General features: G+C 41.3%; 1 protein-coding gene across 1 annotated transcript in view; it reads right to left on the bottom strand.

Moving 5' to 3' along the window:
* Positions 1–1,355: 1,355 nt before the first annotated feature.
* NDUFB2 (NADH:ubiquinone oxidoreductase subunit B2) overlaps positions 1,356–27,575 on the bottom strand; it is a 222,834-nt gene continuing 196,614 nt past the window's right edge. The window contains exon 4 of the mRNA XM_060633289.2: positions 1,356–1,369. The gene's annotated coding sequence lies outside the window, so the exon portion shown is untranslated. The remainder of the gene's footprint in view (positions 1,370–27,575) is intronic.

Genomic DNA, 27,575 nt, shown 5'->3' with positions numbered 1-27,575 from the left:
GGGACCTCATTTTTCTTCTTTATATCCCACTACCAAACAGTGGGCCGGTCACATACTATTGCGTCAAGAATCCCTTCATCAAATGACTGATTTCTGAGGATCTACTTACTTCTAGCACTATGCTAGGTCATGGAGACACAGCAGTGGATGAGCTTCACGTGGTCCCTGCCTTCACGAATTTTATATTATATTAAGGCACATTGACACTCCAAAAGCTTCTTGGAAGAAATGATATTTAACATGATGAATGAGTGTCAGATTGGTCAGACATAATATAAATAACTTCCTATTCTGCAGTATTGTCCCACCTCAATGGATAATAGACTCAAGGACAAACACAAGGATTAGGGTTTTCTCAGATAAGGTAAATTTTATAAGGAGTGCTACCAGAGACAACACAGACAAATTGGCCTGACCCTGGCTGCTAACTTCCATAGCAACACCTAAAAAGACTGGCATTCTATTCATTTTATAGAATAGAGACAGTCACAGCCAAACCTCATTTAATTGAATTCTGCTAGTTTTGAATCTGTGAATTACTCACTTAGAAACTTGGCTGGCCTCTACGTTGACACTGCATATAGAGAATTAGATTTCCAGAGAGAATTAATAACAACAAGCCTTTAAATAGCTCTTCAAAATTTTTAAGTCTTTCATGTATAACATCTGATCTGATAATGAGACTGTAGTTATTTCTACTTTCGGGATCTTTACCTGTTGGATCGTAGCCATTCTCAGTAGGATGTATGAGAGGAAACGAGGTTTGATGACTCACTATCCTATCTGAAATGAACAATTGGGCCATGCGTCAAGCAAACTTCAGGTGATGGTCCAGGTGTTGACTCCGTTGTCACAACATTTGCAAGGACTCCACGGGGTCCAGTTTGAAACATGATGTGTTGTTTTGTTTTGTTTTGTTTTGTTTTGTTTTGTTTTTCATGCAGACTCCTGTGTGAAAGAGTAGAGCTGTGGAATCTTAATTTACCACTTCTTTTCTGTCACCCTGTCTAAGTCTCCAGAGAGAATGCCTTTTCGTTAGAAGAGTAGCAGAATGTTCAATGGAATTTTCAGCCAAGCCCCCAAGGCCATAGGTATCTGACACCAAAGGCAGTTTCAAGACAGACTAGCCTGACGGAGTTTTTCAGGAGATGTCTCAAAGTCGGTGGCATGGCTCTTAAAATCTCTTTGCCCACGTCGGGAATATAAAGGGAGCAACTTGTTGAGAAATGAAAAGAATTTCTGCCAAAATTAACTGGCAGGAAACGGTGCTGTGAGTCTCCCGCCCTCTCGGGGCAATGGTGGAAGGTTCTTCTCGTTTTGTATCAGGTGAGGAAAGAAGGCACATGATGCACTAGTGCCTGACTCCCACCTGGAAAGTCCCAAAGCCAGAGACAGGCTGGCATTAGATCCAGAAACTGGATAAAGGGGGTGGGAGCGAAGACGGGGTGGCTGCTCTGGGTGGCCTGTGTTCCCAGAGTGTGTCAGAGGAAAAGGTGCTTGAGCATTTTTTAATTTTTAATTTTTATTTTATTTGTTGGGCTCCACATCCAGTGTGGGGCGTGGACTCATAACCCCGAGATCAAGAGTCACATGCTCCACAGACTGAGCCAGCCAGGCTGGCTCGCCCCTGTGTGAGCATTTTTAAGCCCATGGTGGCCCTCTCAGTGGAGAGACAGCCTGGAGCTTTTTAAAATCCTGCCCACGGGGCGCCTGGGTGGCTCAGTCGGTTGAGTGCCCGACTTCGGCTCAGGTCATGATCTCACGGTTCATGGGTTCGAGCCCCACATCAGGCTCTCTGCTGACCGCTTGCTCAGAGCCTGGAGCCTGCTTCGGATTCTGTGTCTCCTCTCTCTGCCCCTCCCCTGCTCACGCTTTGTCTCACTCTGTTTCTCAAAAATAAACAAATGTAAAAAAAATTAAAAATAAAATAAAATCCTGCCCAGAGGACCACACGAAGGAATGAACAACAGCAGAAGGCAAGAATCTGTGTAGAACCAACTCAGAAAAACCAGAGAAAACAGCGGCCAGCCCATGGAAGACACTTGTCCCGTATCACAGGAAGGGCAGCCAAACATGCCCAGGGGCTGCCTCCGAGGAACCCCAGAAGAGTCGGTGAAAACATTAAAAAAAGGCACCTTTAAACACCTGGCAGACCCAGAATCGTAAAGCCCTCTTCCAAGCACCAGTAAATTAAGAATTTCCTGCAGGGCTGTGCCAGGCCATACTGGAGCCTGAGGCCACAGGAAAGAATCTGTACCCCCACATACACTTGTCAAAATATCTTCTAGGGGCGCCTGGGTCGTTCAGCGGGTTAAGCATCTCACTCCTGAGCACTCAGGTCATGAGCCCACAGTTTGTGACTTTGAGCCCTGCGTCCGGCTCCGTGCAAGGCGCCTGCTTGGGATCCTCTCAAAATAAATAAGTAAACATTTAAAAAATATATACCTTCTCCTATGTTAACGAGTGGAAAAGTTAATAAAAGCTCTACAATCAAAAAACATGATTACATATGAAGTCCTGTGTTTCCCAATCTGTTTCTCACACCATTGTAAAGCCTCATAAACACACCCATCGAGGGACACAATGACCCGGTGGCCCTTGAACTACAGGCTGATTAGAAATACTGTTCCCGTTGCACAATACCTCAAGGTCATAAAACAAACAAAATATGACAGCCTGTCTTTATTTGCGTTTTTGGTGTGTTGTTCATCCTGAATTTTTTGCATGAGACTTAAAAAAAATACTGCATTAATATGGATCTTGTTTATTGAGCCCCTTTCACTTTTGCACTTGAGGCAAGTGTCTTCCTGCCAGCCCTGTTTTTCAGCTCAGTTTCTCCTTCATTTTTCACTACCTTCAAAGTCAGAGAACCCAGGACCCTTGGTTAGCAAGATGGAGGGGAGAGGTGGAAGTACAAGATGAAGAAAGTTTTTCGCATCTGCAGATGGTCTCAGCTGGAGAACAGGGACAGTGGGAAGCAAAAATAAAGATGCCTTCTCCAATCACATTCCCATAAGGGTTGCTCGTTCAGTGTACTGGCCACCTGAAGTTACACAAGAGCTTCAAAACAAAATCACACAAAGGCCCGGCAGTGGGGACTTGCGCTGGGGATAGACAGAAACCTCCAGCGTAATATCTAGTGAAAGAATTTGGGATTGGAGGTCAAAGGCCAGGGTTCTACTCCTGGCTTCTCCACACACTATGCTTGTGAGAATACTCTGTTAGCCTCAGTACCTCATCCATAAACTCAGGGAATATTACTGAATACTTCCAATATGCTAGGAAGACATGATTACATATTTAGGGGGAGACAGAGGCAAACAGCCAATAAGACTTACGGTAGAGATACCTGCAGGGTGTTACTGCCACGGAGCCCAGGAGGAAAGCAACCGCCTCAAGTATGGAGCTTAGGAAGGTGACAGCAGACCTAAGTGGGGGCAGGAAATAATAGAGTTGAGTCATGTGAAGCTGCAGTAAAAGAATGCTTCAGCCAGAGGGAACTGTGGTAAAAGCAGGAGGAGAATGGAATCTAAAATAGCCAAACTCATAGAACCAACGGTGGTTGCCAGGGGTAGGGGAGGAGAAGAATGGGGAGAGGCTGGGCAAGGGGCACAAACTTTCAGCTATGCAAGTGGTTGAAGCAACACTGAGGTTTATTTCTCTTTTTTTTTTTTTTTTAATGTTTATTTTTGAGAGACAAAGAGACAGAGTGTGAGCAGGGGAGGGGCAGAGACAGGGAGACAGAATCTGAAGCAGGCTCCAGACTCTGAGCTGTCAGCACAGAGACTGATGTGGGGCTTGAACTCACGAACAGTGAGATCATGACCTGAGCTGAAGTCAGGTGCTTAACCGACTGAGCCACCCAGGTGCCCCACTGAGGTTTATTTCTCACTCATATCCTGGTTCCACAGCCCCTTCTCTCTTGGTGTTTTGCTGTTTGTATGCATGGTCCCTTGGTCCAAGATGACTGCTCAAGGTTTACAAAGCAGGAAGAAGAAAGGACATGAGAGGGTCATGTTCCCCTCCATTTAGAGAACTAGAAATTCCACAAAATATGTTCACTTAGCTTTCATTGGCCTTAGTCACATGTAACTAGCTGCATGGAAGGCTGACCTACTGCAATCTTTTATTCTGGACAGTCACACACCTGGTGAAAACACAGGATTCAGTTACTAAGGAGAAAGAATCCTTTCTCCTTGGATCAGGCAACCAAGAGTCTCCTCCACAGTTATTGTGTCCTCTCTCAGCTAATGATACCGCCAGTTGTTCAAGCCGAAGTCCTGTGAGTCACCATCAGTGAACCCCAGATCCAATCTCTAAGGAGCTCAGGACTTACCATAAATCCCATTTTTCTAGCTTCTTCCAGCCATCATCTCAACTATTAATACAGCTTTCTATCTGGTCTCTTTGCTTTTACTCTTGCCATTCATGTTAGTCAGGATAGGCTATGCGGTGCTGTGGTAACAAACAGCTTTCTAATTCCAGTGAATGAATGTAAGAATGAATGAATGATAGGGGGGCTTGGATGGCTCAGTTGGTTAAGCGTCTGACTTCGGCTCAGGTCATGATCTCACAGCTCGTGAGTGTGAACCCCGGGTAGGGCTCTGTGCTGACAGCCCAGAGCCTGAAGCCTGCTTTGGATTCTGTATCTCCCTCTCTTTCTGCCCCTCCTCTGCTTGCACTCTGTCTCCCTCTGTCTCACAAAAATAAACATTATTATTATTTTTTTTTTAATGAATGATGAATTCATGGAGAGTTACTGTTTAATAGGTACCAAGTTTCCATTTTGCAAGACTGAAGGAGTTCCACGGATGGGTGGTGTTGATGGTAGCACAATAATGTGGACGCTGAACTGGTCTAAATACTGAGAAAAGTGTGGGAACGTGGAAGAAGCCTGGACCCAGAGAATCCATTGTAGCAGACCTGGATTACCCACCTATCTCCAAACTTCTCGTGGCTTGAGACAAATAATCTCCATCTAACGAACAGCCACGTTGAAGTTTTTCCTTGGGGTTTTGTTTGGGTTTTTGTGTTTTTTTTTTAAAGTTAGTATTTGAGTTTCTACCATGTGCTACCACTACTACATGCCAGGTTTTATTCTAGAAACATGTGAGTAAAAGTGAATTACTGCCTTCAAGTAATTTGTATTCTAGTAGGGGAAACATAATAAGTGAGTAAATATACAATGCATGACCTATAAAGGACTATGGGAGCAAAATAGCAAGTTCAAGAGAGTAAGAGAGACAGGGATTTCCAAGGATGGGTATTGCTTTTTTTTTTTTTTTTTTAATTTTTTTTTTAACGTTTATTTATTTTTCAGACAGAGAGAGACACAGCATGAACGGGGGAGGGGCAGAGAGAGAGGGAAAAACACAGAATCGGAAGCAGGCTCCAGGCTCTGAGCCATCAGCCCAGAGCCCGACACGGGGCTCGAACCTGCGGACCGCAAGATCGTGACCTGAGCCGAAGTCGGACGCTTAACCGACTGAGCCACCCAGGCGCCCCGGGTATTGCTTTTTTAAAAAAAAGAAAAGAAAAGGTACTTCTTCACTCGTGCTTTATTATTTTACTTTTATTTATATTGAGAGAGAGAGCATGTGTGTACACACGCAAGTTGAGTCAATGCAGAGCCCCATGCGGGGTTCGATGCGAGGCTCAAACCCGCCAACCGTGATATCATGACCTGAGCTAAAACCAAGGGTCGGAGACCTAACAGACCGAAGCCCCCCGGGCACCCCGGGCTTTGCTTTTATATGAGGCAGTCAGAAAGGCTACTCTGATAACGAACGTGACAGGTAAGCAAGGACCCAAAGGAAGTGAGAGAGGGAACCATGAGGCTACTTGAATAACACTGCCCAAGCAGGAGCATCCTTGGAGGGTTCATGAAAGAATAAGGAGACAAAAAGAGGAGGATTGTAAAAAGTGACAGAAAAATGTGTGTTGGGGAGGAGAACGAGTGCATGCGGGCCTTTGGGGCACTGTAAAGACCATGGCTTTTACTCTGTGCTGGGAAGCCCTAGGTCTTGCCACTTGGAGTAGAGAGATGCAATCTGAGACTCAAGCAAGCCAGAAGGCATGCAGAAAGGGAAGGGAATGTGCACGACTGCAGGACCAGGACAGGCTCTCTCTGCAGAAGCCTGGAGTCCTGACTAGGGAGCCTGGTGAGCCTGAAAGTCAACTGCTTCCATCTGATCCCCACCCTGAGGTCCAGCAAGGGGTCTGTGAAGCAATACGCCCAGCGAAACAGAAGACCAGTTGTCCAGAACTTTAGTCAATACCTTCACTTTTAGAATTCTTTGCCTGACACAGAAGGAATGCAGTGGAAGAAGATGGGATTAAGGGTGTTGTCTTCCTGCCTGTTCTTAAAAATTGCCTCGAGGCTGGGGCCATTAATTTCTGGGAGTGGGGGATTGGCAGAGCACTAAGGCCAGTCCAAGAGCCAAAAATTCTCAGATTCAAAGACTAGAAAAAATATTGGCCTTGTTTACTTGCACACAGAATTAACTGGAAAAAAATAATCCAAAAACAAAACCCAAAAAACCAAACCACTACTAGGTTTAAGAGACAACTGTGTTTATTGAAAAACAGAAAAGAAAACAAACAAAAACCAAACAAAACCCACAGGCTGTTAGCCACAGCCTGTGGCTATTAAACCTTAAAGCAATCTCTGGGCCCCCAGAGAGTACTAGCAAGAATAGAAGGGCTTAATCTCCAATGATGGGAGGGATACTGAGCACAGGTTTATCCCTCGAAGAAGACTGGTGGCTGCGGATTGGCTCCTCAAGAAACTTTTTTTTTTCCTACCAGGGCAGGAGTTCTTGCTGTTCCTGCCTTAGTAATTGTCTAGGAGGATTTAACAATTTCTAAAGATCAGTAACTGCTGTAATTTTCCATTCTCCTGCTTTTCTGAGCGGGATTTTTCGATGTAGTTCTCCTGGTCTTCCCCACCATTGTATATTAGGTATTTGGATCACTAGCAAGTTGTCTTTAAGCTTATGGGTTGGGGGTGCCTGGGTGGCTCAGTTGTTAAGCATCTGACTTCAACTCAGGTCATGATCTCACAGTTCATGAGTTTGAGTCCTACATCTGCGAGCACGAGGCCCACTTCAGGTAAGCCCCGCTTTTCTCCCTCTTTCTCTTTCTCCCTCTGCCCCTCCTGAGATTTCCTCTCTCTCTCTCTCTGCCCCTCATTCATTTGCACCTTCTCTCTTGAAAAAGAAAAAATTAAGCTTATGAGTTGCAGGAGTATAAGCCAAGTTCATACCTAACGGAGAGGGTGGTACTCCTCCAGAGTACCTGTCTGGGATGTCAAGCTGGGCAAGGTCTGTGGATTAAACTTGGTGGTTGTCTCTTAGATGAGGCAGATGTGCTTCATGTAAAGGAAAGAAGGGAGTGTACAGAATGATGTGAGTAGCAATGGCAGGTAGTGTGACCCAGTCTCAACCTCTAACCACTCTATCTTTTTTTTTTTAATATTTTATTTTATTTTTGAGAGAGAGAGATAGAGCGCAAGCAGGGGAGGGAGAGAGAGGGAGACACAGAATCCGAAGCAGGCTCCCTCTGTACTGACAGCTCAGAGCTCGATGCGGGGCTCGAACTCATGAACTGCAAGATCATGACCTGAGCTGAAATTGGACGCTTAACCGACTGAGCCACCCAGGTGCCGCTGACCACTTTATCTTTTGCCGGTTGTACTACAGAAGTTGTAAAGCTATTTCTGATCATCTTTGATACTAAGGTGACCATTGCAGGGGAGGAAAATAATTTTCCCTTTACCCTTCTAGGTTCTCGTAAAACCCCTGTAAAAGAAGATTAGCACGATAAAAAACAAATCAAATTATGTACATACATACAGGAGCCCCACAAAGATGAGACTCAAAGAAGTCTCATCAGAAGCATGAAGCTTTTATATTTTTTAGATAAAGAAACAAGAAATTTGTGACAAATTGACAAGACAAAGGAGTTTGGGCTAGGGATAGTAAAATGGTGAAGAAGTAACAAGTTCATTTTTTGTTTTGTTTTGTTTTTAATGTTTTTATTTATTTTTGAGACAGAGAGAGACAAAGCATAAGCAGGGGAGGGGCAGAGAGAGCCGGAGACACAGAATCCGAAGCAGGCTCTAGGCTCTGAGCTGTCCGCACAGAGCCCAATGCAGGGCTCGAACTCACAGACTGTGAGATCATGACGTGAGCTGAAGTCGGATGCTTAACCGACTGAGCCACCCAGGTGCCCCTGTTTTGATTTTTTTATACAGTCTTTTGGCCCTAAATTCCCTGTATCCAATGATAGGTTGCTTTGAACCATCCTGGCACAAGGATGGTACCTTTCACATGGAAGCTTTATCTCCTACTTTCAAGGAGACAGAGGAGGGTCAGAGTCACCTTCCTGCAACAACTGTTTCTCAAGTGCCTTTAATTCAAAATAGTCAATATGCCAAAGTCCCATACTTTGGGGTGACATATTCTGAACCCCTATAACATGTAACCGAGATCTGACTAAGATACAAGCAGAAGTCTGCTGGCAACTTGAGAAAAGATTTTGCTTTTTGATGCATGCTTCCTGTTCCTCTTTCCTCCACCTTGGATCCCAGACTTGAAGCTGGAGGTGGAGAAGCTGTCTCCCAACAAGTGCAACCAGGTGAGGATAAAAGCCAACAGGCCAGCAATGGTGGAGAAGGAACAGGGGGAAGGAAATGCAAGAGAAAAAGCAAGGAAGGGAGGGAGGGAAGGGGAGAGAAAGGGAGAAAGAAAGAAAGAAGAAAGAGAAAGGAAGAAAGAGAGAAAGAAAAAGAAAGAGAAAGAAAGAAAAAAGAAAAAGAGGAAAGAGAGAAAGAGAAAGGAAGAAAAAAGAAAAGAGAGAAAGAAAGAAGAAAGAGAAAGGAAGAAAAAGAAAGGAAGAAAGAGAGAAAGAAGAGAGAAAGAGAAAGAAAGAAAAAAGAAAGAAAAAGAGGAAAGAGAGAAAGAGAAAGGAAGAAAAAAGAAAAGAGAGAAAGAAAGAAGAAAGAGAAAGGAAGAAAGAAAGAGAAAGGAAGAAAGAAAGAGAAAGGAAGAAAGAAAGAAAAGAAAAAGGGCAAGCTAAACCGGAGTCCTAGATGGAATTATTAAGTAGCTATTAAGCACCAGCCCAGGAAAACTTACCCTGGAATTTGTTGTATGAAAACACAACAATAAATCTACATGTTTAAGCCTCGTAAATCCATATGTTTAACACTAATAACAAGGAAATGTACATGAAAATAGTGAGTTACCCTTCTATGCTCATCAAATGGGCAGAAATTATAACACCTGACCTTATGAATTATTGTCAAGGAGGCAGAAAAACATGTATTTTTATACACTGCTGGTGAAGGGTGAATTGGTGCAACCATTTGGAAGAGCAACTTGGAAACTGCTAGGGTAGGTGAGGCTGGACATAACAATTCCACTTCTAGATACAAATGCTTGACCCTTGCTATTTAAAATTTTTTTAATGTTTATTTATTTTTGAGAGAGAGAGAGAGAGTCAGAGCATGAGCAGGGGAGAGGTAGAGAGAGACAGAGGGAGACACAGAATCCAAAGCAGGCTCCCAGCTCTGAGCTGTCAGCACAGAGCCCGACGTGGGGTTCGAACTCACAAGCTGTGAGATCACGACCTGAACCAAAGTTGGACACTTAACTGACTGAGCCACCCAGGTGCCCTGACCCTTGCTATTTAACGTATGGTTCGTGTAGTCCAAGAATCCCTTGTACTTGTGCATAGGACATGCAGATAACGGTATTCACTGCAACTTTGTTTGCAATAGAAGAAAAAAAGGAGAGGGGAGACTTAAATGCTCATCAACAAAAGGATAAATAGATAAATGTTATTATATACATATGAGAATGAAAATGGATGAACTAGAGTTTCATAAATCAACAAGTATAAATCTCAAAAACATAATGTTGACCTAAAAAAGCGAGTTACAAAATAATAAGTGCAGTATGATATCATTTATATAAATTTTTTAATCCGCAAAATAATTATCTTATTCATAGATATATGTGTGTATGTATATGCGTGTATATATGTACAGGCGTGTGTGTGTGTGTGTGTGTGTATATATATATGTATATATATATATATATACATACATATATGTAACATATATATAATACAAGTATAAAAATGCATGAGAGGGGTGCCTGGGTGGCTCAAGTCAGTTGAGTGTCTGACTCTTGATTTCAGCTCAGGTCATGAGATCCTGGTTCGTGAGACTGAGCCCTGTGTTGGGCTCTGTGCTGACAGTGTGAACCCTACTTGGGATTCTCTCTCTGCCTCTCAACCCTCTCAAAATAAATAAATGGGTATTAAAAGAATCCATGAGAATAAAAATGAATTCAGGACAGTGGTCACCTCTGGAGGAGGGAGGGTAGCAGCCTAAGGGGTTCAAGGGTTCAGTTCTGCCTTTTTTTTTTTTTAATGTAAATTTGAAGCAAATGGGTAAAATCGCAGTATTTGATAAAACTTGGTCATGGGTCCCCTCATGATTTATTATTCTATTTTTCTCTGTGTTGGTAGTATTTCACGATTTTAAAAGGTGGGGTTGGGGAGAGAAAGGAAAAGAAAGAGATTCAAGGCAAATACCAGAACAAGAGCAAGGTATCCTCAAAAAGAAAAATAGATCACAGGGAGGCAGATGGAGAGAAACACGCTGGTTGGGAAAAGAACAATCAGATTTCAAATGCTGTTGCTTCAAATGCTGTACAAGTGCTGCAAACCACTGCTTGCGGTCCACTTAATTATTCCCATCTATTTCTGTGATGTGCCAGTTCAGAGAGAAGAAGAAAGGCCTTTTGATGCTGAACTTGCTTGAGCCCCAGAGTACTTGGGGTATGAATATACCCAGGGGAAGATTTTCAGATGCAAGTCTTCATTCAACAAACTTGATAATAACTAACATTTACTTTGTGCTTACTATGTTCCAGGTACTATGTTCAGAACTTTATATGGTTTATCTCATTGCACTCTTAACACCCCTATGTGGTAGGCAGTAGTATCATCCCCTATATTACAAATGAGGAAACCAAGGCTAGTCACAGGCTAGAGTGTGGTGGGGCTATGAGCCAAACCTAAGTAGGTGCTTCCACAGGCCACAGAGCCCGATGTGGGGCTCGAACTCATGAACCACGAGATCATGACTTGAGCCGAAGTCAGTCGCTTAACTGACTGAGCTACCTGGGCGCCCAGAAGAGGCCTCATTCTTAACCACCTTGCAATGTACCAGGCATCGTTAGATCTGAGAGTACAGGACTCCACAGACCTACAAGCAAAAAATTTCATTGACACGTTCAATTCAGTTTCACACACTCCTGTTTGTTCAGTGGAGTAGTTTCTGAGGCTCTGTTCATTTTTTTTTCCTATTCCTCATACTGAATTGAATAATCTCAATTTAGCTAACTTTAAAGTTCATTGTTCTTTCTTCTGTTTGCTCAAATCTGAGGAGCTCAACCTCAGATTTGAAATTTGCATTTCAGTTAGTGTGTTTTTCATCTCCAGAATTTCTACTTATACATGATAATTAAGCATAGTCAGCATGCTCTACATTACATCTCCAAAACTTATTCATTTTATAACTAAAAGTTTGTACCCTTTGTTCAATATCTCTCCTTTTATAATCTATTCTTCTATGGTTGGGTGGGCCTGTGTTTTAATTTTGCTTACCTACAAGTCACAAAGATATTTTCCTGTCTTTTCAGATGCTTTACGGATTTTGCTTTTTTGTTTAAAGCATTTAATTTTTTCAGTTCATTTATTTATTTATTTTGAGAGAGAGAGCAGGGGAGGGACAGAGAGAGAGGGAAAGAGAATCCCAAGCAGGCTCTGAGCTATGAGAGCAGAGCCCAATGTGGGGCTTGAACCCATGCACTTAGGGGTCCAAACTCATACTTTTTTTTTTTTTTTAATGTTTTATTTTTTTATTTTCGAGACAGGGAGAGACAGAGCATGAACAGGGGAGGGTCAGAGAGAGGGAGACACAGAATCTGAAACAGGCTCCAGGCTCTGAGCTGTCAGCACAGAGCCCGACGCAGGGCTGGAACTCACAGACCACGAGATCATGACCTGAGCCAAAGTCGGCCGCTTAACCGACTGAGCCACCCAGACGCCCCTCAAATTCATACTTTTGCATGTAGGTATCTAGCTGTCTCAGCACCATTTGTTGAAAAGACCATTCTTTCCCAACTGAATGGTCTTGATATCTTTGTCCAAAATGAGTTGACTACAGATGGATGGGTTTCCTCTCGATTTTTAATATGTCAACTGTCCAAAGAGATTTCCCTCTCTGAAATAGATATGTACTGGTCTGGTTCATTAGAAGGTATACAGATCATAAAGCCCACACACATTAGCACAAGCAAACAAGTGGAAAAAAAAGCTATTGAGAAAACACATTAGAGAATGGAATAGAAGAGGAGAAGATGAGATTGGAGATAGATGCAGATCTGGTCCATATACGGCCTTTGAGGCCAGGGTATATGATTTGGGTTTTATTCTAAATGTGTTAAGAAGCTACTGGATAGTTTTGAGCAGGAAAGTGAGATCAAATAATTTACATTTTTAGAAGATCATCTGAATGCCAGGTAAACTCTGGAGCATAAAGCGGCAAGAGTAGAAGCAGGAAGATTTTTAGAATATTAGGATCTAAGTAAGAGATGATGATCATTTAGACAAGTATGGCCCAAGTGACAAAGGGGAGAGGTAAATTCAGGATATATTTTGGGGATACAGATATGAAGGTAAATGTAATGGTTGGGGTGCTGTGGAGAAGTAAAAAGAGGGATCAAGGATGATTTCTTAAGTTATGTTTAGAAAAACTGAGTGGATGATTGCTCAATTACATCCCTTCCTTTGCTGAGATGTTTAAAGCTAGGAGAGGAGAGGAACCAGTTTGGGGAGTTGGGTGAGCTTACTGGAAATTCATGGGGAGAACAGGCATAGACCCTGAACTGCACAGGAGAAGTCATCATAGTTGTAATTAAGTTGAATGTGTTCAGATGTGTCTTGTATGTTGATAAACAAGATACGTGACTCTCACGCTGAGAAGGTAAACAAAGGATAACTTCAAGGATGAGAGAAAGCCTTCTAGGGTTGGGAGAAAAAGAGGAGGTGGACAAGTGGGGGGGGGCAGGAGCTGAGGGGCAGGGAGGATGTGTCAAAGGTAGAGGAAGTGGTATGCTATGTGTGTATATATAGAAAGAATTATGTACTTTTCAATTCTGCATTAGGGATACTGTGAAAGCTCATTGGTGCATTGCATAATTAAGCTACTCTTCAGGAACAAATGATACATTTTGAATGGGAAGAGACACTAAATTTGTTCTACTAATCCAGTGGGTCCTGAGAAACATTATAGGTATTCTAATTAATGATATAAATAAATGCTTAGAAAACATGTTTACAGTGTTGGTGGGAAGATTAAATAAGATTATAATCATGTATTTTACTGTTTGGCATATAGTTAATCTATTAATAAGTGATAATAATATTATTAAATGTCAAAAATACCAGATCAGAATTAGCATAAACAATGGTGATGACAGCAATATGTTAGGAGGTGCATTTAATTATTTTGAAATCCTGTTCTCTCAGTTCCTTTTCTACAACATTGGTATTCTACACACACACAAATATAATTTTAGTTTATTGTGTGTATACATGTGATGTTTTTTCCTTGCATTCTTACTTTTATCTCACAAGCTTGCAGCAATGAATAATGCCGGATTCCTTAAAGACTAGCAGCTTGTGGTGTTATTTATAAGAAAACGGTAGTTAAATGAAATGGACTTATTTTAAGATTTTATTTTATTTTCAAATAATCTCCATACTCCATGCGGGGCTTGAACTCACAACATCAAGAGCAGGAGTGGCATACTCCACCTACTAAGCCAGCCAGGCACCCCAAAATGGAATTATTTTAATCAGTGATACTTTAAATTTTAGTATCCCAAACATAATTATTATAGGAACTGTCATACATAATACTTTTTAATACTCTTCAATTAACAGAGACAGAAACAAAAACAAAATAAAAAACAAGATAAACCCTAAGGACGCCAAACAAGCATTGCCTTCATCTGAATTACTCCTGGTTTCCATTTCTTCTACATTCTTTCTTGTTTTTTAAAAAATATTTATTTATTTATTTTGAGAGAGAGAGAGAGAGCACGCAAGCCAGGGAGGGGAAGAAAGAAAGAGAGAGAGAGAATCCCAAGCAGGCTCTGCACTGTCAGCACAAAGCCCAACACAGGGTTTGATTTCCAACCATGAGATCATGACCTGAGGTGAAATTAAGAGTCAATGCTAGGGACGCCTGGGTGGCTCAGTTGGTTAAGCATCTGACTTCTGTTCAGGTTCTGATCTCAAGGCTTCTGGGTTCAAGCCCTGCATCGGGCTCAGTGCTGACAGCTCAGAGCCTGGAGCCTGCTTTGGATTCTGTGTCTCCCTTGCTCTCTGCCTCCTCCCCCGTTCATGCTGTCTCTCCCTCAAAAATTAATAAACAGTAAAAAAAAAAAAAAAAATTGAAAAAAAAAGAGTCGATGCTTAACAAACTGAGCCATCCAGGTGCCCCCATTCTTTCTTCTTTTTGATGTTTTCAACCTTATTAGAAATTTTATAGATTTGTTACTTGGTTTCAAACAAAGGTATTAACGAAGGCAATCTACTTACCTGCTGATAAGAAGTATTTCAATTTAAAAACAGTCTTTGACAGCAAAATAAGAACCAAACGCTACTCCCCACAATACATGGAGACAAGACACCTTGATAACTGAGGGAACATTTTCTTTCTCAGTAGAAGCTTGGCTGCACATTTCCCCCATGGGAAAGAGTACTCCTCACAAGGTGCACATGCTTAAGTGTACACATCTCCTTGTTAAAGGGGACAGGCATTTACTTCTAAAGGTTTACTTTGAGTTCGTTAATGACAATGAAGATAATTACACTTAATTTATATTCATTTCTCACTTTTCTCCCCATTATTTTCTGTCTACCATATAAATGTCTACCTTGCTTATTTTGTGGCTTTTGTTATGTTTATTTTTGAGAAAGAGAGAGAGAGAGAGCAAGCGCCAGCCAGGGAGGGGCAGAGAGGGAGAATCCGAAGCAGGCTCCAGGCTCTGAGCTGTCAGCACAGAGCGGGATGTAGGGCTCGAACTCACAAACTGTGAGATCATGACCTGAGCCAAAGTCAGATGCTCAACCAACTGAACCACCTAGGCACCCCTATTTTGTGGCTTTTTAAAAAAGTTTCTTTGGGGCGCCTGGGTGGCTTGGTCGGTTAAGCGTCCGACTTCGGCTCAGGTCATGATCTCACGGTTCGTGAGTTCGAGCCCCACGTCGGGCTCTGTGCTGACAGCTCAGAGCCTGGAGCCTGTTTCAGATTCTGTGTCTCCCTCTCTCTCTGCTCCTCCCCTGTTCATGCTCTGTCTCTGTCTCAAAAATAAATAAACGTTAAAAAAAAAAAAAGTTTCTTTAAGGGGCACCTGCCTGGCTCAGTTGGTGAAACATGCCACACGATCTCGGGATCATGAGTTCTAACCCCATGTTGCCTGTAAAGATTACTTAAAAACAAAATCTTAAAATGGGGTGCCTGGGTGGCTCAGTCAGTTGAGCGACTGACTTCAGCTCAGGTCATGATCTCACATGGTTTGTGAGTTTGAGCCCCGCGTCGGGCTCTATGCTGACAGCTCAGAGCTTGGAGCCTGCTTTGGATTCTGTGTCTCCCTCTCTCTCTGCCCCTCCCCTGCGCATGCTCTGTCTCAGAAATAAATAAACATTAAAAAAATTTTTTTAATAAAAAATAAAAAAATAAAATCTTAAAAAAAATTTCTTTAATATTTTTTTCTGGGGAAATACATCACCTCTCTTCATCATCAAAAACAACTGAGAAATATATGAGGTCTTATAACTTCAATTATTCTCTTTAATAACATAAAACACCTTCTTCATAAAGAATAATAAACCTTGGGACACCTGGGTGGCTCAGTCGGTTAAGCATCCAACTTCAGCTCAGATCATGATCTCTCAGTTCATGAGTTCAAGCCCCGACTCGGGCTCTGTGCTGACGGCTCAGAGCCTGGAGCCTGCTTCAGATTCTGTGTCTCCCTCTCTGTGCCCCTCCCCTGCTTGTGCTCTGTCTCTGTCTCTCAAAAATAAATATACATTAAAATTTTTTTTTAAAAAAGAATAATAAATCTTAACTAACTTAGATTAAAAAAAAGAATAATAAAACGTCATTAGTTCAATTAGGGAGAAATAGGGGGGATAAAAATATACAGGATTTAGAATGGAAAAGGAGACGTCTCACAGACAGAGTGATTAAAAGAATTCTAAGAGAATACTACATGCAGCTTTATGTCAATCAATTTGAAAACTAGGATAAATAGATGATTTCCTTTATAAACAAAACTGACCCATGAAAGATGGTAAGCATAAATAGCTCCATCTATAGTAATTGTAGGATGGAACTGAGAAAGTATTAAACTCTAACCTTGTAAAATGCACCAAAGTTATTTACCTAATTTTTATCTCTTCATCCTTCCTTCTTTCCTTGCTTCCTTCCTCTCTCCCTTCCTTCTTTCCTTCCTTCCTTTCTCTCTTTATTTTGGTAAACTCTATACCCAATGTGAAACTCGAACTCATGACCCCAAGATCAAGAGTTGCATGCTCTAGGGGCCCCTGGGTGGCTCAGTCGGCTAAGCATCCAACTCGCAGCTTTGTGAGTTCGAGCCCCGCATCGGGCTCTGTGCTGACGGCTCATAGCCTGGAGCCTGTTTTGTATTCTGTGTCTCCTCCTCTCTCTGTCCCTCCCATGCTCATGCTCTGTCTCTCAATAATAAATAAACGTTAAAAAAAAATTAAAGAAAAAAAAGAGTTGCATGTTCTACCGACAGGGCCAGCCAGGTGCCCCATGTTTTTTTATTTGTTCTTAAAATTTTTTTAATGTTTTATTTATTTTTGAGGGGGAAGGAGGGGTGGAGAGAAGAGGGAGACACAGAATCCGAAACAGGCTCCAGGCTCTGAGCTGTCAGCACAGAGCCCAACACGTGGCTCAAACCAACAAACCATGAGAGCATGACTTGAGCCCGTCAGATACTTAACTGACTGAGCCACTCAGGTGCCCCTATTTGTTCTTTAAAAAGCATAAAATTTCAGTGTGTGTTAAGTGATTCCAGGATATTAATGAAAAGATAGAAAAGCCACTAATTCATTTTATGAAGTCAGCCAACTTTAACATTAAAACTAAATAAAGACCATACAAACAGCATATTGTAGACCAGTATTGTAGACCATATTGTAGACCAGTCTCATTTGTGAGTATAGATACACATTTCCTAGCTTATGAATATAGATGCATGACCCAAACAGTTACATTTGATACAGTAATGTAATAGGGGCACTTGGATGGCTCATCTGACTTTGGCTCAGGTCATGATCTCACGGTTTGTGAGTTCAAGCCCCACGTCTGTGGGCTCTGTGCTGACAGCTCAGAGGCTGGAGCCTGCTTCAGATTCTGTGTCTCCCTCATTCTACATCTCCCCTGCTAATGCTCTGTCTCTCTCTCAAAAATGAATAAACATGAAAAAAAGATTTAAAAAATACAGTAATGTAATCAAGCTTTTTTTTTTTAGATGGTTCAATAATAGGAATTCTATCAATATAATCCATTATATCAACAAATTTAAGGAGAAAAACTATATCATCATGTCAATAAGTGCTGAAAAGACGTTTGATAAAATCCACTGGCCATTCCTAATTTTAAAAACTCTACATAAAACAGAAGGAACCTCTTAATAGGACTGCTTACCAAAAGCCAACAGGAAATATCCTATGTAGCAAAACACCAAAACCATTTCATGAAAATCGATAACTAGTCAGGGATGCTATATCAGTATTATTTAACAGTGCCTTGGACAGTGTAGTACATTCAATAAGATAGGAAAAATGGCATAAATTTTAAGGGAAAAGCAGATAAAATTGAAGAAATTCAGGTAAAAAGAGACTAGAATTAATTAAGAGAATTTGGTAAGATGATTGAAGACAATATAAATATATTGGAGTTAATGGCTATTCTTCATTCTTTTTTTATATTAAATATAATTTATTGTCAAATTGGTTTCCATACAACACCCAGCGCTCATCCTAACAGGTCCCCTCCTCAATGCCCATCACCCACTTTCCCCTCTTCCCCAACCCCCATCAACCCTCAGTTTGTTCTCAGTATTTAAGAGTTATTCTCTATTCTTTTAATAAACATTTAGAAAAGGTAGTGAGGGAAAATACTCCGCTAACAATAAGAGAAAAACATCTAAATCACCCAAAGTTAAATTTGACAGGAAAAGCACAGAACTTAAATGAGAAACATAATAATGTCTTTTTTCAGAATATAAAACAAGTTTTGGACAAAAGGAAAAGCATTCCTGTCATTATATGAGAACATTAATATAAAAAGGCAATTTTTCGGGGTGCCTGGGTGGCTCACTTGGTTAAGCATCTGACTTCACCTCGGGTCATGATCTCAGTCCGTGAGTTTGAGCCCTGAGTCGGGCTCTGTGTTGACAGCTCAGAGACTGGAGCTTGCTTTGGATTCTGTGTCTCCCTCTCTCTCTGCCCCTCCCCTGCTTGTGCTCTGTCTTTGTTTCTGTCTCTCTCCCTCTCTCTCAAAAACAGATAAACATTTAAAAAAAAGTCAATTTTCCCAAAACAATGTATACATTTAGTAAAATTCCAATTAATTAATAGAGTATGGGTACAGGTTGGAATTGGATAAAATACTTTTATTTATTTTAACAAAAAATATTTTTTAATGTTTTTATTTATTTTTGCAACAGAGAGAAACAGAGCATGAGCAGGGGAGGGGCAGAGAGAGAGGGAGACACAGAATCCAAAGCAGGTTCCAGGCTTTGAGCTGTCAGCACAGAGCCCGGGGTCTCGAACTCACAGACTGCGAGATCATGACCTAAGCTGAGCTGAAGTCGGACGCTTAACGGACTGAGCCACCCAGGCGCCCCTGGGTAAAATACTTTCAAAAGTTATACAGAAAAATAAATGACGAGTATAGCAACATAAACAGTGAAGGGAGACATACCAGATATTAGAACAGATTAGAAAGTCACTGCTATGAAATGATTACAGAATTCTTTTTTTTTTTTTTTTTTTTTTAATTTTTTTTTTTTCAACGTTTTTTATTTATTTTTGGGACAGAGAGAGACAGAGCATGAACGGGGGAGGGGCAGAGAGAGAGGGAGACACAGAATCGGAAACAGGCTCCAGGCTCCGAGCCATCAGCCCAGAGCCTGACGCGGGGCTCGAACTCACGGACCGCGAGATTGTGACCTGGCTGAAGTCGGACGCTTAACCGACTGCGCCACCCAGGCGCCCCTGAAATGATTACAGAATTCTAAAAGGTTAGACAAACCTTTTATATTGGTGAAATGGAATAGGAATCCACAAAGGGATCTCAGCAGATATATACAAGTAATATGTGATAAATGTGGTGGTTGAAGTCATTGTAGGAAAGACGAATTATTTAATAAATGGGGCTAGCACAACTAGCTGTGTATTTGAAAGAAACTACATTTCTCTATCTTGTGCCAGATATAAAAAGAAATGGATAAACTACTTAAAAAGCAAACAAATAAACAAAATCCTTGGGGGGAATACAGGAAAATAATGTATTTTACCAACAGGTAAAAGACATTGGAAATCCAGAACATATAAAACACAAGACATATATGACTCTATAAGTACTATCAACTTTTTAAAAAAAGTTTATTTATTGATTTTGAGAGAGGGAGAGAGCTCTCACACGAGTGGGGGAGGGGCAGAGAGAGAGAGGGAGAGAGAGAATCCCAAGCAGGCTCCACGCTGTCAACAGCCTGATGTAGGGCTCGATGTCATGAACCATGAGATCATGACCTGAGTGGAGATCCACAGTTGGACGCTTAACCAACTGAGCCAACCAGGTGCCCCTCAACTTTTGTATGAATAAATGTGGAAGAGATATTATAATTTAAGCGAATACATAGTAGATTCAGAGAAAATATTTATAATAAAGAGGAGAGATATTCAATAACAATAATCAATAACGAGCTCTTACAAACTGAGAAAAGATATGAAGACAATTCATAGAAGAGAAAAAAAACCTAATGACCAATAAGCACATAAAAATACACGAAATTCACCAGTAGTCAGGGAAATGTACATTAAAATAACAAGAAGTTATCGCTTTAAATCTATTTGTCAAAATTTTTGTAAAGTGAAAAATGCCTATTGTTAGCAAGAATGTGCAGAGAAGGATGGTCTCATATACTGTTGGTGGAAATAGGAAGCATTGGAGCCTTTTTTATAAACAATTGGCAATAGCTATTTATTTATTTATTTATTTTTATTTTTTTTAATTTTTTTTAACGTTTATTTTTGAGACAGAGAGAGACAGAGCATGAACGGGGGAGGGGCAGAGAGAGAGGGAGACACAGAATCGGAAGCAGGCTCCAGGCTCTGAGCCATCAGCCCAGAGCCCGACGCAGGGCTCGAACTCACGGACCATGAGATCGTGACCTGAGCTGAAGTCGGACGCTTAACCGACTGAGCCACCCAGGCACCCCTGGCAATATCTATTTAAATTACAGTTATTTGTACCTTTTTCAAGTAATGCCATAGCAGCTTTATATCCCATAGTAGTAAAAGCATCAAGTGGTAAGATGACACGTAAAGGGATGTTTTCTTCAGCTTTCTTCATGGTAAAAAACAAAATAAAATAAAATAAAATAAAATAAAATAAAATAAAATAAAATAAAATAAAATAAAATAAAGTAGAACTCAGTTAGTTGAGAGATTTGAGAGATTACCATGTATTTTTGGTATTCTTGAGAAAGCAAGATGTGCAAGATGGTCAATTTGCCACCAAGTAACCGTTTGGTCTCCTCAATAAATGACGCCTTATCAGGGGCTCAGTGCTGGTTTCTGTAGCTGGCAGGTTGGCAGCAGTAGCTGGAGCAGCGTTGGCAAGTGGGGGGCCAGGCTTTGGGGCTATGCCTAACCTCAGTCTCTGCCACCACGGCCAATTTGCTCATGTGCCCACTGTGTCGGCACTGGGAGATTTTGTGATGTAGACTGGCTGACATCAACCGGCCTAATCATTTGGTCCCTGTGGTTGTTAATGTCTCATCCGTGGTGCGTGCTCTCTGGTAGACACGAACACGTGATATGCCGATCTGTACACTTTGTGCCAACTCTCCTAGGTCTATTCATAAGGCCCGCCCCTAGATTTCCTCATATCCAGTCTGTCAGCCTGTCCCTTCCAGGGCCCTGATCACTGACCACTGCCCGGGAATATGCATGTATTTTCATCTTGGCCCACGTCTCCTTCTCCACAAAGCAGGTACTACCTTTTGGGAAGATTTTCCATGCCGACAACTGTTTAAGGCCCTCCCTAAATGTGGATATTATGCAGCCATACACATATTCAGTGTTCACTCATGTACTTAGCTGACCCATCTATGAGTCAAATTTGGGCTTTTCCCTCCTCCCTTAGCTGGTTTTACAGGACCTCCTCTCACGACATAGCCAGAGGCATGAGCGAGCGAGGGAGGTACTGTGCAATTGTGGTGGTTGACAGGAGGGTCTTCCTGTTTAAGCCTGATACCAAATATACCATTTCAGTCTTTTGACTGCTGCTGGGCCCGTCTGACTTTATAAGTTGGCAAGGACGGACAAAATCCTTAATGGGCATCTGGACTCACAGTCCCTTGGTTCTTCACGGTCAAATATTCTGTCTCCATCATGGCCCAGTAACGTACCAAGAAATGTTTCTCAAAGGTGTCTGATTCTCTTCTTCGGATGGCATCGCCGCACAGAGAATGGTCTGCACTGTGTGATTCTCCCACTGGAGTTTGCTATCAACTCCATACTGAACAGATTGAAGATTTTTTAAAAAATGTTTATTCATTTTTGAGAGAGAGAGAGAGAGACAGAGCACAAGTGGGGTAGGGGCAAAGAGAGAGGGAGACACAGAATCTGAAGCAGGCTCCAGGCTCTGAGCTGTCAGCACAGAGCCCGACGCGGGCCTCGAACTCAAGAACCGTGAGATCGTGACCTGAGCCATCGTCAGCTGCTTAACCAACTGAGCCACCCAGGTGCCCCCGTACTGAACAGATTTAAATTAAATGTGACATTTTTGTAGATTTACCTCAAAACTCAGGTGTGAGTGAGAGCTGCAAGAATGGAGAATAATCTAAATAATAGATAATATATTATTATGAGAATCACTGTATTCAACACTGGCTCATGGTCCTTGACCCACCTACAAGGCATTCCAAGCTGTCATATAAATGGGCTGCTGGCAGGCATGTGCCACCAGGCTTCCAAATACACTTAAATCTGGAACACAGTTTAGACTCCAGCTGGGCCCCTATTATAACAGAACACAACAATATCTGACAAGAATAGTATAAAACTAAGCAGCCAGGGTTCCCAGATGTTATCAGACCATATGAATAAAATGAAGATATATTAACTGAAAACTCAAAATCACAATGGCTTAAGTCTCTACCAATTTGATAGTTTGAACCTCAACAGCCCAAGTAAAGCAGGCTATAATTATTTCTTAGAGTCTCCTGTGGCTTCCCAGGACCAGGCAGCCACTTTGCCCAATTCCAGGAGGCGTGACTGATACTGTGTCCCAGGTGAATGTCACTCCCTGGCGCACACCTGAGATTCACACTGCATAAAATGTGAATGGTGTCCCTGGAATAATGTAACAGTGACCCTGCACCTTTCAGGTGTTCACAAACCAATTCCCACTCCAGATCTACTGTTCTTCCTCTTCTGTTTCAGTTGCCTTGGCCATTGTCCACTGTCCTTGACATTGCCTGAAGGAGAACCACTGATGCTAATGTTGAAGGTGACCTTTGCAGGCTCTCTACTACTCATACCAAAGATGCAGCCCCCTGATAATCCCAGAGCCACTGTCTGCACATTGGCAAAACAGGCTACATTCTGTGCAGACTGGGGAGAAAGGTGTGCTTTCTACGGCAATTTGCTTCCCAAGTACTCAAGCCCAGGACCTTACAAAGTCTCTCACTTAAGTGTTCCATCAGCGGCTACTTTCCATTCACTCTTCATCTCCTGAAAGCAACTCTCAACACTATCCCCCACCAACAAAACCTTTTTTTGCCACAGAAATAAGTAACTGGTAGGTATAAATTGTCTCAATGCATAATGTACCAACATCTCCATATGTTTTCTCCAACCTCCATCCAAAAGGACAAAGAAGCATATATCTAAACCAGAACACTTAACACATGTGGTTATTTTAATTGTAACTTTATATATGTATGTATGGAAGGGTGTCTGGGTGGCTCAGTGGTTAAGCATCTGACTTGGGCTCAGGCCCAAAGATGTGCGATTAGCTATATGCTGTAAACTTGACAATGAAATAAATCTTCAGGAAAAGAAGGGAACGCTGGTTTTATACCTCCGATAACTTCAAGTTTCCAACATCCTGCAAGGTCAAATTACAAGGGCAAGTGTCTTGAGGAAATTATAATGGCCTTGGAGTAATTGTTCCAGCTCTACATTATTAAGAAACCTTTAATATTGTTTATTGGTCCCTAACACATTGTAATAGGCATGTTAATTCAATGAAGGGAATAGTTACCTTCAGACTCAGTAAAAATAAGCTAGTTAAGAAGACGGTGATCCTCACCTTGTATACTTCAATGCTTAGCCACCAGTTCTTAAAGCAAAAGGGTTTTACATTTTTCATTGTGTCAATTTTGCCTTTAACTTGCTCATTTTTGGCTAGAGATGTCTCTAAGCACATTTCCATATAAGGTTGGGAGTTTCAGTCTTTTTTTTTTTAATGTCTATTTATTTTTGAGAGAGAGAGAGCACAGGGGAGGGGCAGAGAAAGAGGGGGACAGAAGATCTGAAGTGGGCTCTGTGCTGAAAGCAGCAAGCCCAATGAGGGGCTTGAACTCCCAAACCGAGTGATCATAACCTGAGCTGAAGGAGGATGCTCAACAAACTGAGTCACCAAGACTGAGTTTCAGTCTTGATCTATATATTGAAAAACTTCTAAAGGTACAGTAATATTATGAAGCTGCCTCTGCGTTTATCAGTCTTCTGTAAATTAGTAGCAATAATATTCAGCTTCTGGTTGAGTCCAGCCTGGCTGTCTGCCACCACTATAGCCCTGCTCTCACCCACAATCTTCTGCTTATAACTTTTAAATGGCAGTGTTAGCTACAGCTTCTCTTCAGCGTTTCAAAAATCTTTGGTCCTACTCTCATCCAAAACAATCCATTGCACTTATGTTTGGAATGTATTAAGTAATATGAAATGTAAACATAAAATGTTCAATCTTCTCATTAAAATAACAGAGTTTTTGGCCCCTTAATTTCCCAACATCTAACTTCTTTTATCATTCTAACAACTAATAACATTTCCTAGAGAGTGAATTACTGTCCTGTACAGAATGAGGGAAAATATGTTTATATTCATGTAAGAAAAGTTCTTATGTGAAAAGCGCCACCCAGAAAACCATGCTAATTTTAAATGGTGTAAGAGAGATGCTAATACAGAGACTGAAGGATCTGCATAATTAGCATATTTGCCTGCCAAAGCTATTGTTAGTTTAAAATATAAAATACATAAACTATGGGGAGCCTGGGTGGCTCACTTGGTTAAGTGTCTGACTCTCGGTTTTGGCTCAGGTCATGATCTCGCGGTTTTGCGGGTTCAAGCCCCACATCAGACTGTGCACTGACCGTGCAGTCTGGTTGGGATTCTATCTCTCTCCCTCTCTCTCTGCCCCTCCCCTACTCATGCTGTCTCTATCTCTCTCAAAATAAATAAACTTAAAAAAAAACTTTTTTAAATACATAAACTGTGATCAATAAATATACTAGCGATCTAAGTCAAACATATTTATAACACCGTGAAATTAACATTTAGTTAGGCCCAATATTGAGTCTTTATAAGAATAGAGCCGGGAAGTGATCCCGGCAGATGCCAAAACCAGAAACTCAGATTCAGGAGGAAAAAAGACATATCAAAATAATAAATAAAAGGGTTTTAAAAGGGAAAAATCCAGATTTTCCTTCATAGGAGGACACCCAGTATGGGAAAAGATGTGAAGGTGGAAAGACATACATTTAACAATCTGTTGTTGAAAAACTTCTAAACTAACTGAATTCAAATATTAAAAAAGATTCCAGGGATTAACTCAAAGATTTTTGTTACATCAGTAACAGAGAATAAGGAATTAGCATTTATCTTTAATTTTTTAAAAAGTTTATTGAAGTAGGGGCACTGGGGTGGCTCAGTTAGTTAAGCATCCAACTCTTGATTTTGGCTCAAGTTGTGATCCCAGCCAGGGTTGTTGTTGGATTGAGCCCTGCGTTGGGCTCCACACTGTCAGCAAGTGAAGCCTGCTTGGGATTCTCTCTCTCTCTCTCTCTCTCTCTCTCTCTCTCTCTCCCTCTCTCTCCCTCTCCTCTCTCTCTCTTTCTCCCTCTGCCCCTCCCCTGCTCCCTCACACTGTCTCAAAATAAATAAATAAACTTAAAAAAAAGTTTATTGAAGTAAACTTAATATACAAAAGAAGGTGCATGTATTTAATATGTACATTTTGATGAATTTGGACATAGGCATATACCTGTGATGCCATCACTGCAAACAAAGTAATAAACATATCCATCACCTCCAAAAGATTTCTTGTCCTCTTGCTTTTTGAGGGGAACTAGTATTTATCTTTACAAAAGAGGGTCAAAATGCAATAACATCAGTTAGTTAAAAACAAATACAGGTTGAACAGCTGTTATAGCATCAAGTAGGGAATGTAGGGCTCAGTTTGGACTTGGGGAGTTGGCAGTGTCTGTGACACATTCAGGTACAGACATGTAGCAGGAAGTTGGATACTAAAGGCTGAGTCTGAGTCCAGGTGGAGATAACTACACTGTGATACACATTTAGAAGCCATCATTGTAAACAAAACCTATGAGATGAGTACAAGGGTGAAAGGAGTTCCAATAGGAAAGAAACAGGGAAAGGGTGGAGTCCTCTTTCTCTGGGTTATATTGACGGTTAAACTGCCAATGGTGAAAACTGACCCCAAAAAGGAAGCCAAGAAAGAACTGACCTTTTTTTTTGAGAAGACCAGTAGTGTGTGGAATCATGAAATCTAAGGTAATAAGAGATTTTCAAGAAAAAGAAAACAGCTAACAGTTGTTACAAATACAAAAAGAGGAGCAAGACCCCATACTGTGAGGTAGGCAAGGAAATAAGAATGGTTAAAAAAAAAAAAATGCATGGGGCACAGGGTGGCTCAGTCCGTTAAGCATTTGACTTCAGCTCAGGTCATGATCTCACAGTTCCTGGGTCCAGTTCATGGGTGCAAGCCCCACATCTGGCTGTGTGCTGACAGCTCGGAGCCTGGAACCTGCTTTGGATTCTGTCTCCCTCTCTCTTTGTCCCTCCCTGCTCTCTCTCTCTCTCTCAAAAATGAATAAATATTAAACAAAATTTTTTAATAAAAATAAATTTTAAAAAAATGCATAGAAATTTGTACTTGGGGGAGTTAGAAGCTAGAAAGTTCCTGTCTTAAAGCCTTTATTTTCTCGGTGATGTAGGAAGCAAGATCTCACAGAAAGGTTTCTGTATCTCGGAAAAAGACAGAAGCAAAACACAGATGTAAAAATCAGCATTTAGAGACATTAAACATGAAGCACAGCAGTAGTTGTGATGTGTATAAAAGTTGGGTACTGTTAGATATTTGCTCTTTGACAGGCTCTCCCAGAGCAATGGTACATGTTAAAACAAAAAAACAAAAAACCCAAGACTGTCATTATTGTTCAGATTACATAAAAGCCTAGCACAGTTCCTGGCACTCAGTAGATATGCAATAAATATTTGTTGAATGAATGAAAGAAATGAACCATGAGACCTCATAAATCTATCTTAAGAACAAAAAGATAACCAGGACAGGTGTTGCTACAAATGTTTATCATAAAAGTGCATTACAAACACATACTTAGAATAACACAACAACATTTAAGAGAAGATCCCTATTTAATATGTAGAGATACATTACAGGGTCTTATTAAAACCTGAGTGCAACACAACAAAAACTTTGTCTCACAGACTCTTAGTGTCCATGACAAAAGGTGTAAATCCAATATACCAAAAAATAAAAAGCATCATAAAACTAGATTTATCTAGTTTTATCTAGAAATTGATCCTATGTAAGAAGGTAAAACTTAATGCAATATTAATAGTGGATGACTGCAAGTTTTGTTTTGTTTTATTTTGTTTGAGACAGAGAGAGACAAAGCACAAGCAGGGGAGGGGCAGAGAGAGAGGGAGACACAGAATCTGAAATAGGATCCAGGCTCTGAGCTGTCAGCACACAGCCTGAAGTGGGGCACGAACCCAGGAACCACAAGATCATGACCTGAGCCAAAGTCAGACGTTTAACCAACTGAGCCACCCAAGGGCCCCGACTAGCAAGTTTTTAAGTGCCTGAAAACACTTTCCTTCAGAAACTTAGGACAATGTCT

The sequence above is a fragment of the Panthera onca genome, chromosome A2, assembly GCF_046562875.1.
Source record: "Panthera onca isolate mPanOnc1 chromosome A2, mPanOnc1 haplotype 2, whole genome shotgun sequence".
Taxonomy (NCBI): domain Eukaryota; kingdom Metazoa; phylum Chordata; class Mammalia; order Carnivora; family Felidae; genus Panthera; species Panthera onca.
Note: the sequence above shows the minus strand (reverse complement) of the source record. Positions and strands in the feature narration are given on the sequence as shown.